The sequence below is a fragment of the Protopterus annectens genome, chromosome 6.part0 (assembly GCF_019279795.1).
Source record: "Protopterus annectens isolate FY-2018-M chromosome 6.part0, PAN1.0, whole genome shotgun sequence".
Taxonomy (NCBI): domain Eukaryota; kingdom Metazoa; phylum Chordata; order Ceratodontiformes; family Protopteridae; genus Protopterus; species Protopterus annectens.
The window spans coordinates 848112692-848130906 of NC_056737.1; positions in this window are offsets into that span (position 1 = coordinate 848112692).

Genomic DNA, 18215 nt, shown 5'->3' on the forward strand with positions numbered 1-18215 from the left:
GGCCATGTGGAATGTCCCCCCTAGCAAACATCTGGTACAGCTATGATGTGTTCCAGATATGGGAGTCATGATAGTTGCCAGCACACAAATTCATGATTGCACATGACCTGGCAGTTGATGGAGTGATACTCCTTGTGGTTGATGTAGATTCTACCCTTCTCAATGGATGGTGCATTGATGTGTACATGAGTGCAATCTATGGCACCCACTACCTCAGGGTAGTGTGCTACATGGTAGAAGTGTTCCATATTGCTGGCCCTCACCTCAGGGGTTAGGGGGAAAGTAAATGTGCTCACTGGCATGTGGTAGCATGGTATCCAGGAATTGGTGGAGTATCCTGGATGCTGAGTCCTGTGAAACCCCCATCGTGTTCCCCAGCTGGTCTTTGGAAGGTATATGTGGCTATTATCCTAAGGGCTACACATACCTTTATTTCTACTGGGATGGGTTCCCCTCTGTTGGCACTGGCTCTAAGTTGAGGGCAGCAGAGCTCAGTGAGTTCTTGTAGTATGTCCCTGTCCACCCTGTAACTCTACAATCACCAGCTCATGTACCTCATGAAGGGTTACTCTGGGCCTGAACACTTTTCTCCTTCTCTGCCTAGACCTATTGTCAGCAGCAGCAGCATTGACTTCAGCATCTAGCACATACAGATGTAGCAGATCTGCAGCAGCCCCTACCATACTTTCAGTTAAAATTCCCAAGTCTGTACTCCAATGGTGCAGAGTATGGGGGAAAATCAGATTTTAGGGTGTATGCATACTTTATAGTGCTCTACTGTAGGTGCTGCCTGTGTGACTGGCTACCTATGATGCATTGCGCCTGACTGGCTACCTATGATGCATTGCACCTGACTGGTATATCATTAACATCATTTAATGGCCCTAGTGTAACTCAAACTAGTATGAACAGTAATTAATACATCATTGGCCTTTTAGATACTCTCAGCAATGTGGTGCAGTGTGCAAACATGTACCCCATAGGTAAACAAAGCTTAGCAGTCAATGGACACCCCCCCAAAACTTGCATGCTCAGCACAGCAGTGCGCTGTGCAAACACATGGAAACACCTGCCTCGTAGGTAAACAACACTTAGAAATCAGTGCACATCCCCCCCCCAGACTTCCACTCTCAGCATGGTGGTGTGGCCATGCAAACAGACACAGCTCAACTACAATCAGCTCAAAATTTAATGCACACATCCTCTCCTGATGTCAGCTACCTCCTCTATGGACACCAACATGGTTCTCTGCCTACAAGGAGGGGATCTGCAGACACAATTACCCCATTATGCTATTCAGTAACTCCACCTGATTTGCATAGGAATTGATGCTCACAACCAGGATACTCATGCTTCCAAACCCTACCATGTTAGCAACAGCACCAATGCACCATTGTAGCTACTGCATCCAGGGTCGTGTAATACATTTTTGTCTCATGATATTAAGTTTGATTTTTCCAAATTATTTTTTTTATTTTTATATAAGGCATGTTTGTGCACTGCAGCATGAAGCACAAACATGCCCAGATTATTAAAAATGTATTTTAATATATTTACTGTAAATTTTGAGAGGCACAGAGGATAGTTTTGCTCATATCTGTGTGCTATGCCATTTCTGTCCATCTACCTACATTTTCACAGCCCCTTTTGTCTGTCTATCCATACACAGAATTTTTCCATGTACACTACAGACACTGACATGGGGTCTGCAAGGCTGCCCATCTACTTGCTGGATCACTCTACCTGCCTCATTTGCATGAGATTCATCTGCGTATGAGGTGATTTGCATGCCACAGAACATCCTGTGTTGGTGCGTGCATGCGCGCCACCCAGCAGTGTTTACTGGATTACAAATATGGTAACACAAAATCCACTGGAGTCACCACACGAAGATACTCACTGGAGATAAAACCTTCTTTATTAAGAACAAAAACACAAGCGCTTTCACGTAGCTATACTACGCTTCTTCAGGTGTAATAAAGCAGTAAAAATGACAAGCTTATATGGATTACAAATATGCTTACTTCCATGTAAGCACTGTGGCACAATGCCTACATGGTAAATAAGACCACATAGGCTTTATTAAATCCCCCCCCCATGTGATTGAGTATGGCAGTCTTTTTAACTGTCATAATATATTTATTTTTTATTTATTTAACATTTGTTAACCGGGAAAGTCCGACTTGGAACAAGCCAATTTTCAGTGGAGGCCCGGGGAGAAACTCTCCAGACTATAAAATACAAAGTATGGTTTTAAAGGTCTTCTCTAGTGACAAATTTAGAGAGGTCGTAAGAGGAAATATGCTGTGCTCCCTCTTTCGGTGGAAAGAAACAGTAATGAGCTACTGCAGATTATAATTTGTATCACTGTGCATAGCAGTCATTTTCAACATCTTAAAATCAGCATCTAATGCAAGAACAGATACTTCCCTTAGACTCAGATTCCTTGCAATATAAAGCTGTCACTGATTTTTTCAGGTTGAATGTTGACCAACCCTTTATTTCTGAACACAGACCTTTGTTGAACCGTAGTGTGTTACTTCACATTCTAATTTTTCACGTTTCATAGGTGACATGCCCTTTGCCACCTTTTACCATGTTCCAGGTGACGTGTATCCTTAGATTCACTAGGAAGGTTTTGAATTCCAAATAATGTGTACCACTTTCTCTAATTTCCAAGATCTGTCAGTGCAAGGAAGTTATAATAGAAAGGTGTGGTAGAAGTTCTCAATGTCATAGGCAGACCATGTCCTATCACTAAGAAGAGGCCTTTGTAATAGTATGACTGAATTCTAGAATGCACTGCAAAGTAAGTGATCTTACTCTACTTTAGAGAATGAGCAAACTTTTCATCAGTACCCTAATTGGAGAATGAACGTTCTCCAGCAGGGTATTAATGTAGAAGTAATGTCTGCTGAAAAATGAGTCCACCACTTCATGGCAGCATATTAAGCTGCCGTGGAGCTCAGACAGAAAAAAACTAACGGCTGACATTATTTTACATTCACTAAGCAGCACTTCTGCTGTTTAGCAAAGTTTAAAATGTAAAAAACTAAAAACAAAATAAAAAAATGTGTGTATGTCTGTGTGTAAGTGTATGCGTGCACGTGATTGAAAGCAAGATCGATAAAAAAAAAAAAAACAAAAACAAAAAAAATCTTGCTTTTTTCCCACTTTTCTGAGATTTAAAAAAGTTCAGTTACAGGCTTGCTGTTCTTGAACTGTTTGTAAGTTTCTGTGAGGCCATTTTTTGCTTGGGCTAAAGGGAAGTCTCTCTGTTGATCAGTGGCAGTGAAAAACATTGAGCAGCCTGCCTGCCCCTGTGGGAGTGGTTACTGACTTGAAACTGTAGTTTTTTTGGCCATTTTGGATCAATTCCAAAACTTCTTCATCTTCCTCTCTTAAAACCTGGTTGCCTCATGGTTTTGGCGTCTTTTCAGTCTTGTTGGCTGTTGGTGAAGCACCCACCAAGAGGAGAAAATGCTGAGAGAAGAAAGGAGCCACTTTTGAGATTTTAAGTATTTTTCCTCTGTTTATTTGCTAAGTTTTTCTGCATAGCCACCTATTTTGAGCATTTTCTGGCTTGTTAAATTTGATTTCTGCATTAGTAACTGTATTTAGAGCACAACCTAGAGCTGTTTACTGAATTTCTTGTTTGCACTTATTTTTAAAATTGTTTTTTTCTCAAAACTTGCATTTTATCTGTCTTTGGCCTAGCACTCTTGTGTGGGGTCATTTACTGCACAGTTATAACTTGTTGATACTTCTGAACCTCTGCTATCTCTGAAAAAACAAAAAAATCTTGCTTTTTTCCCAGTTTTCTGAGATTTAAAAAAGTTCAGTTACAGGCTTGCTGTTCTTGAACTGTTTGTAAGTTTCTGTGAGGCCATTTTTTGCTTGGGCTAAAGGAAAGTCTCTCTGTTGATCAGTGGCAGTGAAAAACATTGAGCAGCCTGCCTGCCCCTGTGGGAGTGATTACTGACTTGAAACGGTAGTTTTATTGGCCATTTTGGGTCAATTCCAAAACTCCTTCATCTTCCTCTCTTAAAACCCTCTTTTGCGCAGTTTTGCACATTTTTGTGCATAGCGCAACAGCGGGCAGCGCCGCCTAATTGGGTTTAAACTATTCCTGGCTCCACAAAGTCTGCTCTTCACTTTTTCCCTTAGAACTGCTCTATCTCTCAATTTAAACACCATATTCTCATTCTAAGGCCCTTCACTGGTCCAATTAAGTAATCCTACAAGTTAGCACTATTAAACCAAAAGCACTACTTACTCTTATACTCTCTACGATTACCCTGTCCTCTATTGGTCCATCTTAAATTCAGTTTCCCTATTACTCTAGCATGTCCAAAGGTCAGTCAATGGTTTCCTCTCCAGTCCAGCTGGTGAATCTGGGAATTTTGAGGCAATGTTACAACTGTCTCATATACACGTACAACCCTTTCCTCCTCCAAACAGGTACAAATATATGTGAGAGATGCAACTATTTAGCCAAACTGGAGGCTGAGCTCTCTCATCTCAAAACTGGTGTAACCAGTCAGAAGGAGAAGGTAACCTCACACAACACAATTCCAGTATCACATAGTCCCACCACATCAGCGAACCAAACACATAAATACACAAAAACATACTCGGAGGCTCTAAATAAAAATCTACCTAAGCAACAGAGACCTCCAAAGCAGACATCCAAGCAAACGCTACCTCAAAACAAAACACACACAACACATAACCCACAAAGTCAGTGTGCCAAGCAGCCACAGCCCTTAAGGCTGAATAACACACCTGATACTCTTGTTATAGGTGACTCTATTGTCAGACACACTGACGTCCCGCTCACCAGGCTGAATAAAGAGAAGGTCACGGTGAGCTGCCTGTCGGGTGCTAGGATCCGACACATAACGCAAGCACTCAGGTCACTCCAAAGCAAATACAAATATGACTCAGTCATTGTACATGCTGGTGTGAATGACCCGTACCTCCCTGGACTACATGAAAAGAGACATAGAGGAGCTCTCTGATCATGTAGCCCAGGCTGGTATGACCCTGACCTTGAGCAGCATCTTACTCTCACCTAGAATGATGCCACAGTACAAAGACAAAATGATCGATTTTAACAAATGGCTAAAATTTTGGTGTCATTCAAAGGGGATCCAGTGTCTGTCAGCCTGGGATGACATGCTCGACAAGCCACGTTGCTTCGCTAGGGACGGCTTGCACCTGTCACCACTGGGCTTTTGGATATTGGCAAAGGCTCTTGCCATCCCCATAGTGCCTTTTTTAGGCAAGACTCAAAAGTCAAACCCACCCCCATAGACAGCACAAGGAGCAAGAAACTAAAGGTAATGCTGCTAAACTCCAGAAGTCTTAACCTCAAGATGCACCCACTCAAAGCTCTCCTCAGTATGGAGAACATCAATATCTGTGCAGTGACAGAAACCTGGTTCAAGGCTCCAGAGAGCACCCCAGCACTACCAGGCTATACCTCATATCATGCTTTTCGGCTCCAAAACCCGGACCGAACCACAAAAGGAGGGGAAGTTTCCATATTTATCAAGGATATCCACACCTCCAGGTTAGTGGCATTGTACGAAGTATCAGAGACCATCCATGTGCAACTAACAGTGGGCAAGACTGCTTTTCAGTTTATAGCATCCTACAGACCACCCTCTCAAAGTCAGGAATCCCACTCGGCTTTCCTGAAAACATTGGAGAACATGAAGATCTCTCCGAACACCATTATATTGGGTGACTTTGACTACCCAAACATTGACTGGGAGCACTACTCAAGCCCCAGCACCTTAGCCCAAAGATTCCTGGAAATTATAAACTCAAATGCTATGGAACAACTAGTCACCACTCCCACAAGAGGGGACAACATACTAGACCTGATCATTACCAACATGGGGACTCTATGCTCCACACCAGAAGTATATCCCTCATTGGTAAGATCAGACCATAAATTAATTTCACTGGATGTCCACATCCCGACCCCACCCCCAGCCCAGAAAACCACAGTGAAAAACTTCTCAAAAGCGAACTTCTCACTTCTCAAAACTGAAGTGGAGTCCTTCAAGGCCCCAGGGCCAGTGGAAACTACGGCCCAAACTGCAGAATCCTATATAAATGCATTCTACGGACATCTCCAGGAATGCATGGATCATGCTATCCCAAACAAAACCAAGACCCAGTAATCCAAAGGCAGGCGTCCAGTCTGGTGGACCCCTGCCATAAATAAACTGTACAACAGAAGGAGGAAGCTACTACATGATAGAGCAAAATCCTTAATAGGGAAGGCATCTCTAATCAGTACTAGCAAAAAATTACGATCCCTCATAAAATCCTCCAAGGCCAGCTTCGAGAGAAAAATTGCACAGGACACCAAAGACAATCATAAGGCTTTTTTCAGTTATGTTAGAAACTGGGACTTGTTCTGAGTTGATTCTAAACGACAAAAAATACACTGAACCCACAGACATTGCCAATATCCTGGCAGACAGGTTCAGTGCAAACTTCTCCACCCCTCCCCCAAAAGAGCAAGTATCTATCCCGGCAGAGGGCTGCCTCCCAAACATCTCAGATGCTCAGGTGAAGGCTGCCCTCTCCAAAGCAAAAAACACTGCTTCCATGGGACCAGATGGCGTCCCAGGTTGCATCCTACATGAACTCCAAGAGGAACTAATCCCTCAAATAAAACAGCTATACAATCTCAGCCTCACTACAGGATATGTGCCCACAGAATGGCGTGACAGCAACAGTGGTCCCACTCCACAAAGGTGGAGCCTCTACGGACCCTGGAAACTATCGCCCCATAAGCCTGACTAGCTTAGTCTGCAAGGCTATGGAGAGGATCATCATGGAGCTCATAAACAAAGACATTGGGGACCTACAGACACTAGATCCTACCCAGTTCGGCTTTGTCAAGGGCAGATCCTGCCTTTTGAACCTGGTTGACTTCTTTGAAACAGTCACCAAAGCCATAGATGAAGGGAAGGTAGTCCACACAGCCTATCTGGACCTTGCAAAGGCATTTGACACAATACCCCACTCGGGCATCATAGATAAGCTATCCAGCTTAAATATAAACCCCTATGTCACAAGATGGGCAACATATGACATCTTCCAGATCCACATCCAGATCAGGAGAGGTCATTGTACCCCTGTACTCTTCACTTATCAGACCAATGATTGAGTACAACGCCCCATTCGGAATGTACCTTACCCGACACCTGCAGCAGTTGGAAAGACCCCAAAAGTTCCTCACCAAAAGGATAAAGGGGCTCAAACATATGTCATACGATGCCCGACTGAAGAAACTCCAGCTCTATTCAGTCGCATACCGTCTGCTCAGAGGTGATCTGTGCCTGACATACAAGGCCATGTCCAACCCGGAATTAATGGACATGCTCCACCTCAAAAAATCCAAATCCACCACAGCCACGAGAGCAAGAGACTTAAACCTCAACACGGATATAAATAGGACGTGCTGGAGGGACAGATTCATCACCCAGAGACTCCCTACACTATGGAACCGAATCCCAGTCCATGTGAGGCAGAGCCCCTCACTGACTCTGTTCAAGAGAAATCTTGACGAGTGGATGGGAGATCGTAGGTTTACCCCGGGAATCATCTCTGTATCACTGCTGGACAGAGGCACAGCAAATTAATGGGTATAGTATTCTCATCCTAAGGGGTGGTGAAAGCCACACACACTCTGGCTAGGCTTATAAATGCCCTAGGCAGATAGCCTAGCATGAACCTATGAACCTATGAACCTATGGGTCGCAAACTGGCTCAAAGACAGAACCCACAGAGTGAGAGTTGCTGGAGCCATGTCAGACTTGAAACCGGTCACAAGTGGTGTCCCACAGGGTTCTGTCCTGGGACCACTCTTGTTCGGTATATACTTTTCCGAGGTACAGGCAAACGTGGGAGGACTATGGCTCACCAAGTTTGCAGACGACTGCAAACTGGGCACCATAATCAACTCTTCAGCTGACACAAACTTCCTTCAAAAAGGTCTCACAGAGACAGATAACTGGTGCCAGCGCCATGGTTTAAAGCTAAATGCCAAAAAATGTATAGTCATACCCTTTGGCAAAAACAATGTGCCCACAAATTACCACATAGGCGGAAACCCATTAAGTACAGAGAAAGTTATTAGGGACCTAGGGACCCAAGTTGATAGCAATCTCTCCTTTGAAAACCACATTGCCAAAGTGGTTAGAAAGACCTTCTACATAGCCCACCTCATCACAAAGGGTTTCACATCTAGATCAAGAGAGGTAATCGTGCCCCTTTATTCATCCCTCATCAGGCCCATCATAGAATACAATGCCCCTTTTGGGATGTACCTTACCCGACACCTGCAGCAATTAGAAAGACCCCAAAAGTATCTCACCAAGAGGATCAAGGGTCTCAAACAGATGTCATATGCTGCTCGGTTAAAAAAACTCCAGCTCTACTCAGTTGCATACCGCCTACTTCGAGGCGATCTATGTCTGACATACAAAGTTATGTCAAATCCAGAATTAATGGACCTGCTCCACCTCAGTAAATCTAAATCCCTTAGAGCCACATGCTCGAGGGACTTGAACCTCAGCACAGAAATAAATAGAACTTGCTGGAGGGACAGGTTCATAACCCAGAGGCTCCCTTTGCGCTCGAATAGAATTCCAGTTCATGTGAGGCAGAGCACCTCACTGAATCTCTTCAAGAGGAATCTTGATAAGTGGATGGGGGATCGTAGGTTTGTCCCAGGGATTACTCCCACGTCACTATTAGACAGAGGCACAGTAAACTAAACCTTAAAAAGGGCACAGTATACTCAAATCAAGGGGTGGCGTAAGCCATACAGAATCGGGCTAGGCTTATAATTGCCCCAGGGCAGATAGCCTAGTATGAACCTATGAAGCTGTTATTTTACTCACTAACCAGAGTTTTTGCTGTTTAGCAAGTGTAAAAAAATAAACAGAAAAAGTATATGTATGTGTATGAGTGTGTTTATGTTTCTTTCTGCATGTGGGAGTGAATGCATGCACAAAAGCAGAAGAGACTGTGTATGTGTATATAAGAGAGAGAGAGAGTGAACAGTGAGATACAGCGAGATGTTATTTTACACTCCCTAAGTGGCACTTTTGCTGTTTCTTGAGTGTAAAGTAAACAAGAACAGAAACTTAAAATAGCAAAGTGTGTGTGTGTGTGTGTGTGTGTGTGTGTGTGTGTGTGTGTGTGTGTGTGTGTGTGTGTGTGTGTGTGAGTGTGTCTGTGAGTGAAAGTGTTGCATGCATGAAAGCAGAAGAGACTGTGTGAGTAAGAGAGAGAGAGAGACAGAGTGAAGAGTGAGAGTGATCCCTGGCAGCAGCAGCAAATAGGTCTGCATACCCAATCATACCTTTCAACTGTACACATTTTTTCAGAATGTCCAGATTTTTGCCTCATATTTTTGGTAAGGTCCTCATAAATTTTTATTTTTCTGTAAATAACTGGCAAAGCATTGAGAATTGAAGTCAGAAAATATGATAGGCATTTGAATTTAAGACTTCATTCTCTTCAGTAAATGCATGCTAATGCAAAATCTCTTATTGTATCAACTTTCTATGTTTATAAAAGCAATATTTAAAAATTGTCCCTATTTTGGGCCTTTGTTCCCCCATTATTTATGGCTTTATCCAGAGTTCTTGTTGTAAGAGGTTCAGAGGTATGCTCTGAACCTCTTACCTCAGCATATGTTTTTATATATTTTTGATGTAAAATGCTTCCTCCAACACCATTAACATGTACTACAGGAAGTCTGAAACATTAGGCAAAGGACTATTTTACATCAAAAATATATAAAAATAATGCAGTACTTAAAAAAAGTAAACCACAATTTTACATACAGTCCATTCTCTAAGCACAATAATGCCCTCCAGAGTGGGTGTTAATGTGTAATTATTGGCTTTCCAGGGGTTCTAGAGGCCCTCCACCACATTAACTCACACCCTGTCAGGCATTATTGCTTGTGTGTTTTTCTTAACCAGACACCAAGAGACATTTTTGTAGGATTCTGTTTGTATTGTATCCATCTCCTGACATGAAAAAGCACATCCTGACAGTTTTATTTTGACTTGAGTTAGGCCATTGAAACAAGCAAGACAAAAATTTGTACAGCGTGTAACCAGAATTAAATAGATAAGCACACAGCTGAAATAAACAGGTAGTAGACCATGTCAGCTAGTGGACATATAATAAACAGACATATGGAATATAAGTGCCCACAGACAGTATAAAGTTTCAAGTAGATAGTAAACAGATAAGTGCAGTGAGTAGAATATGTCAATTATTTGATGCATCATAAAACAGATTAAGTAGGGCAAAGTAGACAGTGCAAACTGGAAGCAATGCAAAAGATGATGAATAGATAGCTGGAGAGAAGCACAAAATGGAAGATATTACCCAGTAAGATGAGTTAAACAAATAATGCATAATGATTACTGAACATTGTTCCACTTATGTATTTATCTTTCACTGTATGTCCAGCAACGGAAATGTTATAATCTGTGGTGGTAACATTTCTTAAAATGTTTATTGCCCAGCTTGAATTTTCAGATTTATGATTACACAAGTTTCATGCCTCCCATTACAGTTATAGAGAGAAGGCAGCTAACTTTTCCTATAGACAAACTTCCTTAGCTTTTAAGCACAAGTAGAAAAAAAAAACTAAATAAATAAATTCTTCAGACCATCTAGTTTCCTATAAATGGCCTCAGGCAATATGTTGATTACATGGATAACATTTATCCAGTGAAGAGAATGCCACTCCATTGTGTCATTAAGTGCCCACAGAGTAATTTAATTGTCTCTGTAGAGCTTTTTTTACATATGGTTGAGAACCCCTCTCTACTGCTGTGGAAAAACATCTACTACAAAGCAGGCTGTACCTTTCTTCTTTGGTTCTAATACTCTCACCTTTGGCATCTTTCCCCTGCTGTGACAAGTTACTAGTAAGTTTAGTTTTAGTGAAAGCTGTTATACCAATCTGTACTGCAACCCTGTTCAGAAACAGTATTCCTTATAAAATTTCAGAAAACAATCAAATGAGGGAGAAGCAGAGTGATGACTTTACTTAATAACAGAATAATAACTTACACAGCAGTACATTGAACCAAAGATAAGGGTAACAGCAAAGTTCATTTTATAAGAGAGGGGTTCAAAGAAAGACAAATACCCAGATTTAATAAAATCCACATAGGCATAGTGTAGAGCCAACACGGAAGGTACCAATTCCATGTACGTGGTTCCCCCTTGGTAACATGCCATGCATATTAATGAAGGCGCATTACTGAGGGAGAGCCATGTAACACGGTTATTGAATCAGGGTAGGGAGTGTGTTACTGTGTCCAGAGATGTGCAACACACCTCCTGCACTGTCAAAGTGCCAGATATCAATGTATGCATATGTATTCATTTTTTTTTATGTTTGTGCAGTGCGGCGTGCAGCAATTGACATGCTAAACATCTAAAAATAGAAACTAGATACACTTAATTATTAATACAAAGGTCAAATTTAAGCATGGGGTGCTCAGCAGTGCTTAAATATAGCTGAGAGGTATATGTAAAAGTTTAGCAGCAGTCTATACATCTGCATAGCCAAATGGTTAGAGTGACAGCCGTAGGTGCAGGGTTTGAACACACAGAAGGGTTAGTAAGCATTTATTTTCCAAATTCAAATTATGCCAATTATTTTTAAATCCTGATTTGCTGTGCCCAGCTAAGCTCTGCTAAGCCTTGACAAGCACTGCTTAAACAAGAAACATTTTAGCACTGCTTGGCAGTGTGTATCTCTACTTTGCTGATCTGTGCACTGCTATGTGGTGCCAATCATTGCTAATCATTGCCAGTCTAAGCACTGCTGAGCTGAGCTCAGTGGGTTTGCACAGTGCTAAGAGATGCACCACAATTTTAAAAATTGCCCAATGGTGTGTAAGGGTGGGAAAACGGCCTATATTAAGTGCAACAGGCAGGCATACAGCATAACTAGTTGGAGTTTGAACTTGGCAGGAACTATGGCAGGTGTTGGAGTGGGAGTGCACTTCCGGGCTCAGCAGTGGGGCATTCTGGAGTCCAGGGTCATGCTTGGACTCCTAGTTAAATAACATGATGTCCAGCTGCTGCAAGGACAGTACCGGGGATCAGAGTACAAGTCTGAGGCCTGGAACAGACGAGCACGCGATCTCACCAGTGCAACAGGTATTTCCCACTCAGGTGAGCAGGTCTGTCATCACTATGATGATCTGAAGCAGCAGAAGAGGGGACTTCTGGACACCTGGGTCCAAAATGCTTGGGATGGGAATGCCCCACAAGTTTGTAAATTCTGTTAGCATTGTTTTACCAATACCTAATCTGAATGTATAATAGACAGGTATGCAAAATTGTGTGCTTCTCTCCCTCCCACTGCAGAGGAGAGAGCTCGCAACCTAGAAGCCCATGCAGGGTGCCCGGCCAGGTTGCACCATAAGTGTGGTGAGTACAGATTCATTTGCAATCTATAGACAAATACACAAGACAGAGTAATCCAGTCACTGCCAGTAGGTACATACTGTACAGATTTGTGTATTGCAATGAATGTGGATGTAGACCTGTGGTGCAATAACTGTCTACTGCCAGACATAGTGCAACAAAGAATAAAGCATTAAAACTGATAATATTAATGAAATAATGTATCTAATGCAATGATTCTGGAATTACAGCTGTATTGCAACACCTGCATTATATTACCTGTTGTGTGAGAAAGACTTGAAAATATAACAATAACTGCATGAAGGTACCCCTAATAAAGCTGTGTTGTGCAATACATGTTGTAAGTAGGGCTGTTGTTCATGAATTCGAGTATGACATCTGCTCTGAAATAAAAACACAAAGAATACCACTAAATGAGTCAAGGTTAGCTAAGAAAGAGTGTTTTGCTAAACTGTAGACTGCAAATATCAGTCAATAATAAGCAGTAGCTCAGTTTGTTAAAGGCACTGTCTGATGTGCATTTTGTCACTGCAGGTCTCAATCCCAGGCCCCTGTTAACTACAACATTGTGTATTAGCCCACTAGGCCACTCAGCTCTGACCTGTAGTAGGTGTTTCCACCAATATATACCGATTACCACTGATAGACTGCAAGATATATGCATTATGATATTTGTTCTGCACTAACATCTGAAGCAATACCAGGAACACCCAAGGTATTTTTGTGTAAATCATGATTGTTTTGTGTTGTTAGCCATTGCATTTCAGCTATATGCATTCCTGCTCCAAGGTATGGTGCTGCAGGCAAGTATGAAACTGTAATAGCTGTAGACTGCAAATGTACTAACTGCAACTGTATATGGGTCAGGTAGCCAACCCAATACTCCAATATGGTTTGTGTATGTCACAGATTAATCCACCCATGAAGAGTTTATTGTGTACACCTGCATTCTATGTATTAATGTACAGTTTACCTAGTATCTCTGTCATGCATGAATCTCATGCATGTGTGTTCAACTGTCATTGCAGTCTTGCATAAAACTGTACTACTGTTACACGGTCATATTTTGTTTCCATGTGAGCTTTAGGCAAATATCATTCAGTCAATAATCAGCAGGGGCTCAGTAGCTCAGTTTGTTAAATGCTCTGTCTGATGTGCATTTTGTCACACACAGACCAGGGTTTGAATCCAGTGACAACTACTAATTAATAGTACTGAATCAGTTATGTATTGTTAACATATGTTCTCCCCACAGGAATTACAGGTAAATGGGTGCAGTAACCCTTATTATGGGTTAATAATTTGTGTGCTCAGATGTAACAGATTGTTAATGGCATTGATCAGGAATGTGATACAACTTCAGAAAATAAAGGCAACAGGTGCAATACTAATAAAAGATAATACAATAAATAAAATGTGTAATCTTGGCATGGCTGTACACCTAGTCTGTCAGTGAATGTTTGCTAACGGTCTAACCCCATGCTTGCTAAGGATGGCATGATAGTTGTTTACTCTCTATACTATATATATAATACACGTCTCTAAAGTAGCACACTGTCATGGACTGTAATCACTGTTGCCTAATCCCCCTGTCACAGATCTTTCACCAACATGATTATGTCAATAGCACAGTCACACTACATCAGTCCACAGTGCACCTTGGTAGTTATATAGGCCCACCTGGCATGTAATAGTCCTCTATAGTTGTGTACCTGTAGGTGTTACTGCTTGGCCCATACTGTCCTATGCATATAGCTTGAGAGGTATGTACATGCTACAGCAGCTAGAGGGCACTGTTAGACATAAAGGAAGGACAGACCTGTAGAGTATATAACAATACTGTTGCAAACTATATAGCCTATTATAGTATTGATAGACTGTATTTCTTTCTCCCCCACCCTTATCTTCATCATAATGTATTATTGTTATACATTGGTTATGGTTTACTATTAACATATGTTGTTCTCTAAACATTATATTGGGCCTTGTGTTTTTTTACTGTTATGTATTACAGTGGTTGCATACTAACATATCTTGATGAATTACCTATGTTGTTACTGGCATGCTGTTAGTATACTGACTGTTATCTTACTTACTGTTGTGTTCCATATACCAGTTATGTTACTGGGTTATTTGCAATGTTCTGGTATGCTGTTATAACTAACTAAATGTTTTGTTCATTACTAACCTATACACACTGAAATACCTCAACACCACAGCTCGACTGGGTAGGCCGGTTCCTGGTGATCCACCTACCCCACCTCAGCCAGCCATGGCACTGAGTCCCAGCATGTCTGGGACCCCAGTCAGTGGTGCCCCCTCTGCTGGCCCTGCACAGCCCTCATGTGGAACTGCCTCAGGGGACAGGGCCCATCCCTGCCCTGGGAGCAGGGGTGGAGGGGGTTTGTCACCCAAGATCAGCTACCAATGATGGTGCACAGGATTGTTCATCATGGGTATGAGCAATGCCTGAGCCAGACTGAGGGCAGACTCACCAACCTGGAGGAGCCTAGTGGCCTCAGTGCCCAGCCTCCAGCACAACCACCTTTGGAGCAGTGAAGGAGCAGTGTTGACTGCCCATGGGGGGAGAGCTCAGTCACATTGCTGCCATCTGGGGGCACATGTACCTCTGATTCTACAACACCCTCCCCATCCAAGGTGTTTACCCCATCAAGTGTCACACATCGCCACTGTAGTCTTGTCTGTCTGCAAATGCAACCTGTCTTACCCAGATTACCTCTCCACATGTAACTACAACCCTTTCCCAAATTCCACTCTCTCCTTATAAAAAGGGCCACTTTTCCCACAAAAAAATATCACCCCATACATAGCTCTCCATTTTGCACACATATCCACTGGACACAACTGATCTGGTCCAACTGGCTTGACAACACATTTATGTTGTCCTCATCCCTCTGTCTTGGGTTTGATCCACAAATTCTGTCAAACTGTACAGCTGTTGCTGTATAAGAAATTGAAAGCTATGGTCCTTTCCAACACCCTTCCTGTACGTCCCTACCTGCCTTTAAGTATGGTTTTTCCTCCTGCTTGCCTCCATTTCACCAATTTCTTATCATCCCCTTTTTCTTTTCTTTTTTTATATTTAGAGTGGGTTTAGTGGATCTAAGCAGCATGTCGCGCAAACCTGCTTAAACCTGCTTAAAACTGCCTTAATCATCTTATGTGTTTCTCAGACTGTTAGGCACATCTGCAAAATAATCACCACTGCCAGGTTTTGAACCCAGGCCCCTGTTAACTGCAGCATAGTGTATCAGCCCACTAGGCCACTCAGCTCGGAACTGTAGTAGGTGTTTCTACCAACATATACTGATTGCCACTGATAGACTGCAAGTACATATAATCAGAAAATGCAAGTGTACTTGAGACTGTGATGCAGACACTACAACACTATACAGCCAAATAAAGAATAATGGATGGGATAGCAGGCATAGATGTCAACTGTACAGACATTTGCAGAATGTCCAGAGTTTTGACCCCTAATTTTGGCCCAGTTTTCATACAAACTTATGTTTCTGGCACAGTAGTGGCAATTCGTTAAAGATTGAGGTTAGAAAATCATAACAAGCATTTGAGTGTCACATGTCATAGCCATCAGAAAACACATGCTAATGCCAATCTTCATATTCTCTCAACATTCCACATTTGTAAGAGTGATATGTAAAGATTGTCCCTAGTTCTGGGCCTTTGTCCTACATGTATGTATGGCTTTGTCCAGAGTTCTTGTTCTAACGGGTTGAGAGGTATGATAGCAGGTAACTGTCCCCTTTCATCAGCAACATCTTTAAACACATCTGCTAAGGCAGCAATGGCAAAAGTACAGATGTCTACAACTGGGACCCTGATGCACAACTGCCTTTGAAAGCCATGCACATAATGATGGATGCACACAAAGTGTCACAGGCTGCATGCATTCACATATATCTTGCAAATACACCTACTGCAGCAATGGCTATGTAGCTCAGTCTGTTAGATGCCTGACATGCAGGCATTTTGCCACCCACAGTCCTGGGTTCAAATCCCGTGTATTGCACTTCAGCTACATTATTGTGACTACAGCAAATAATGACTGAAGCATGCAATTTTTACTCACACAAGGTTATTGCTACTGAATTAACTGCTACCCATGTTTGTAAGTCAAAGGCCTGCAGGTAGAGACACACTGCACATATTCGTATAGCCTAACTATATGTTGCTTACTACTCTGTGATTGACACCATTACATAACAGATGTATCTTAAGCACATGCCTCAGGTGGACTGTAAAGGATACCCTTACCCTGGCTCTGCTGTAATGATAGAGTTGACACTGCTGCCTCAGTTACATGTACAGCTTGATGTTCTCCAAAGTGTACACTCTCCCCCCTATGTGTCCTAGGCTGCAGCAGCATCTACAGCCTGCAAAATATCCAGCTGTATGTTAAGCGACCTGCTACAGACCTAACATACCTCACAGCACCCTAGAACAAGGGTTGTAGACAAAATACATACATAAAGGGGGGGCAAAGGTCCAGCGACAGGGACATGTTTCACAGTATGCTCCTAAAAGATAGTGAGCTGATGAGTAGCAGCTACTGCCTCAGCATGCATAATCTGATGGCTATGACATCTGACACTCACATGCCTCTTCCCCCTTACTGATCTCAGCCCACAGTGTTTAACACTGAACTGCCAGATAATCACAATGATATGGGACAATGGCCAAATATAGCATGCAAAACTGTGATTTACCTTTGCATTTCCATCTGTCATTCTGGCAACTGGTGTTGCTGGACTGCCCCCATATAGTTGTAATAACACACACCTGTATGTCTGACAGTGGCTATATGACATAGTAGTGGGACTTTGCCCATAGGGGACACAGCACAGTAGATGGCACTGATGGGTGTGGAGACATACAGCAGACTTTGTCATTGCACACAGGGACATGACTGATATCACTACTATGTTGCTGATAGCCACACATGTAGTGTGTTGATAGACTTTGGAGTATGGCGTGGGAGATAGCAGTGGATAGTGCAGGCCATTTTGGTTGTGCAGGCTCTGTACACAGTGGATGTCAACATAGTTGGTCCTGTGATGTGTTCCTTTCTTGTTGTCTTTCAGGAAGGATGTATAGAAGGAGGCACCCTCCATTCTCTGCTGCTGAAAATAACATTATCCTGGATGGCCTCCAACTACATCATGCTATTCTGCTGTCCAGGAGTCACCAGCATCATGAAAAACATGTAGTACTGTGGGCTAACTTTGTCACAGCAGTCAACCTAGTAGGCTAGCAGGACAGGAACTATGAGCAGGTCTGACACTGGGCCACAGATAGTCAATGCTGCACAGCAAAGGCAGTCGCTGTGGCCAGGGACTATGCTGCCACCAGTGAAGGGCCTGCAGCAGAACTAACACTCTCGGCCACAGAGGAATTCTTGACGAACCTGGGATCAACCACCAGCTCCCAAGCATCCATCACGCCAAACATTGTGGAGGTGGGTGCCACAACATCCTCATCAGAGGAGTGTCCAAGTAAGCTTCCTGTGTTCATCACTGTAATACTGTATCAGTCATAGTGTCAGCTTCTGCATACCAGTACACGGGTGTCAGGTCCATCTGCACTAGGGAGTTGATTTAAACACTTAGTTGTGCACAAATACTCAGAATGTCAGCATTGTAGGCAGTATCAAATTAGCTACTGTACATGTGGAT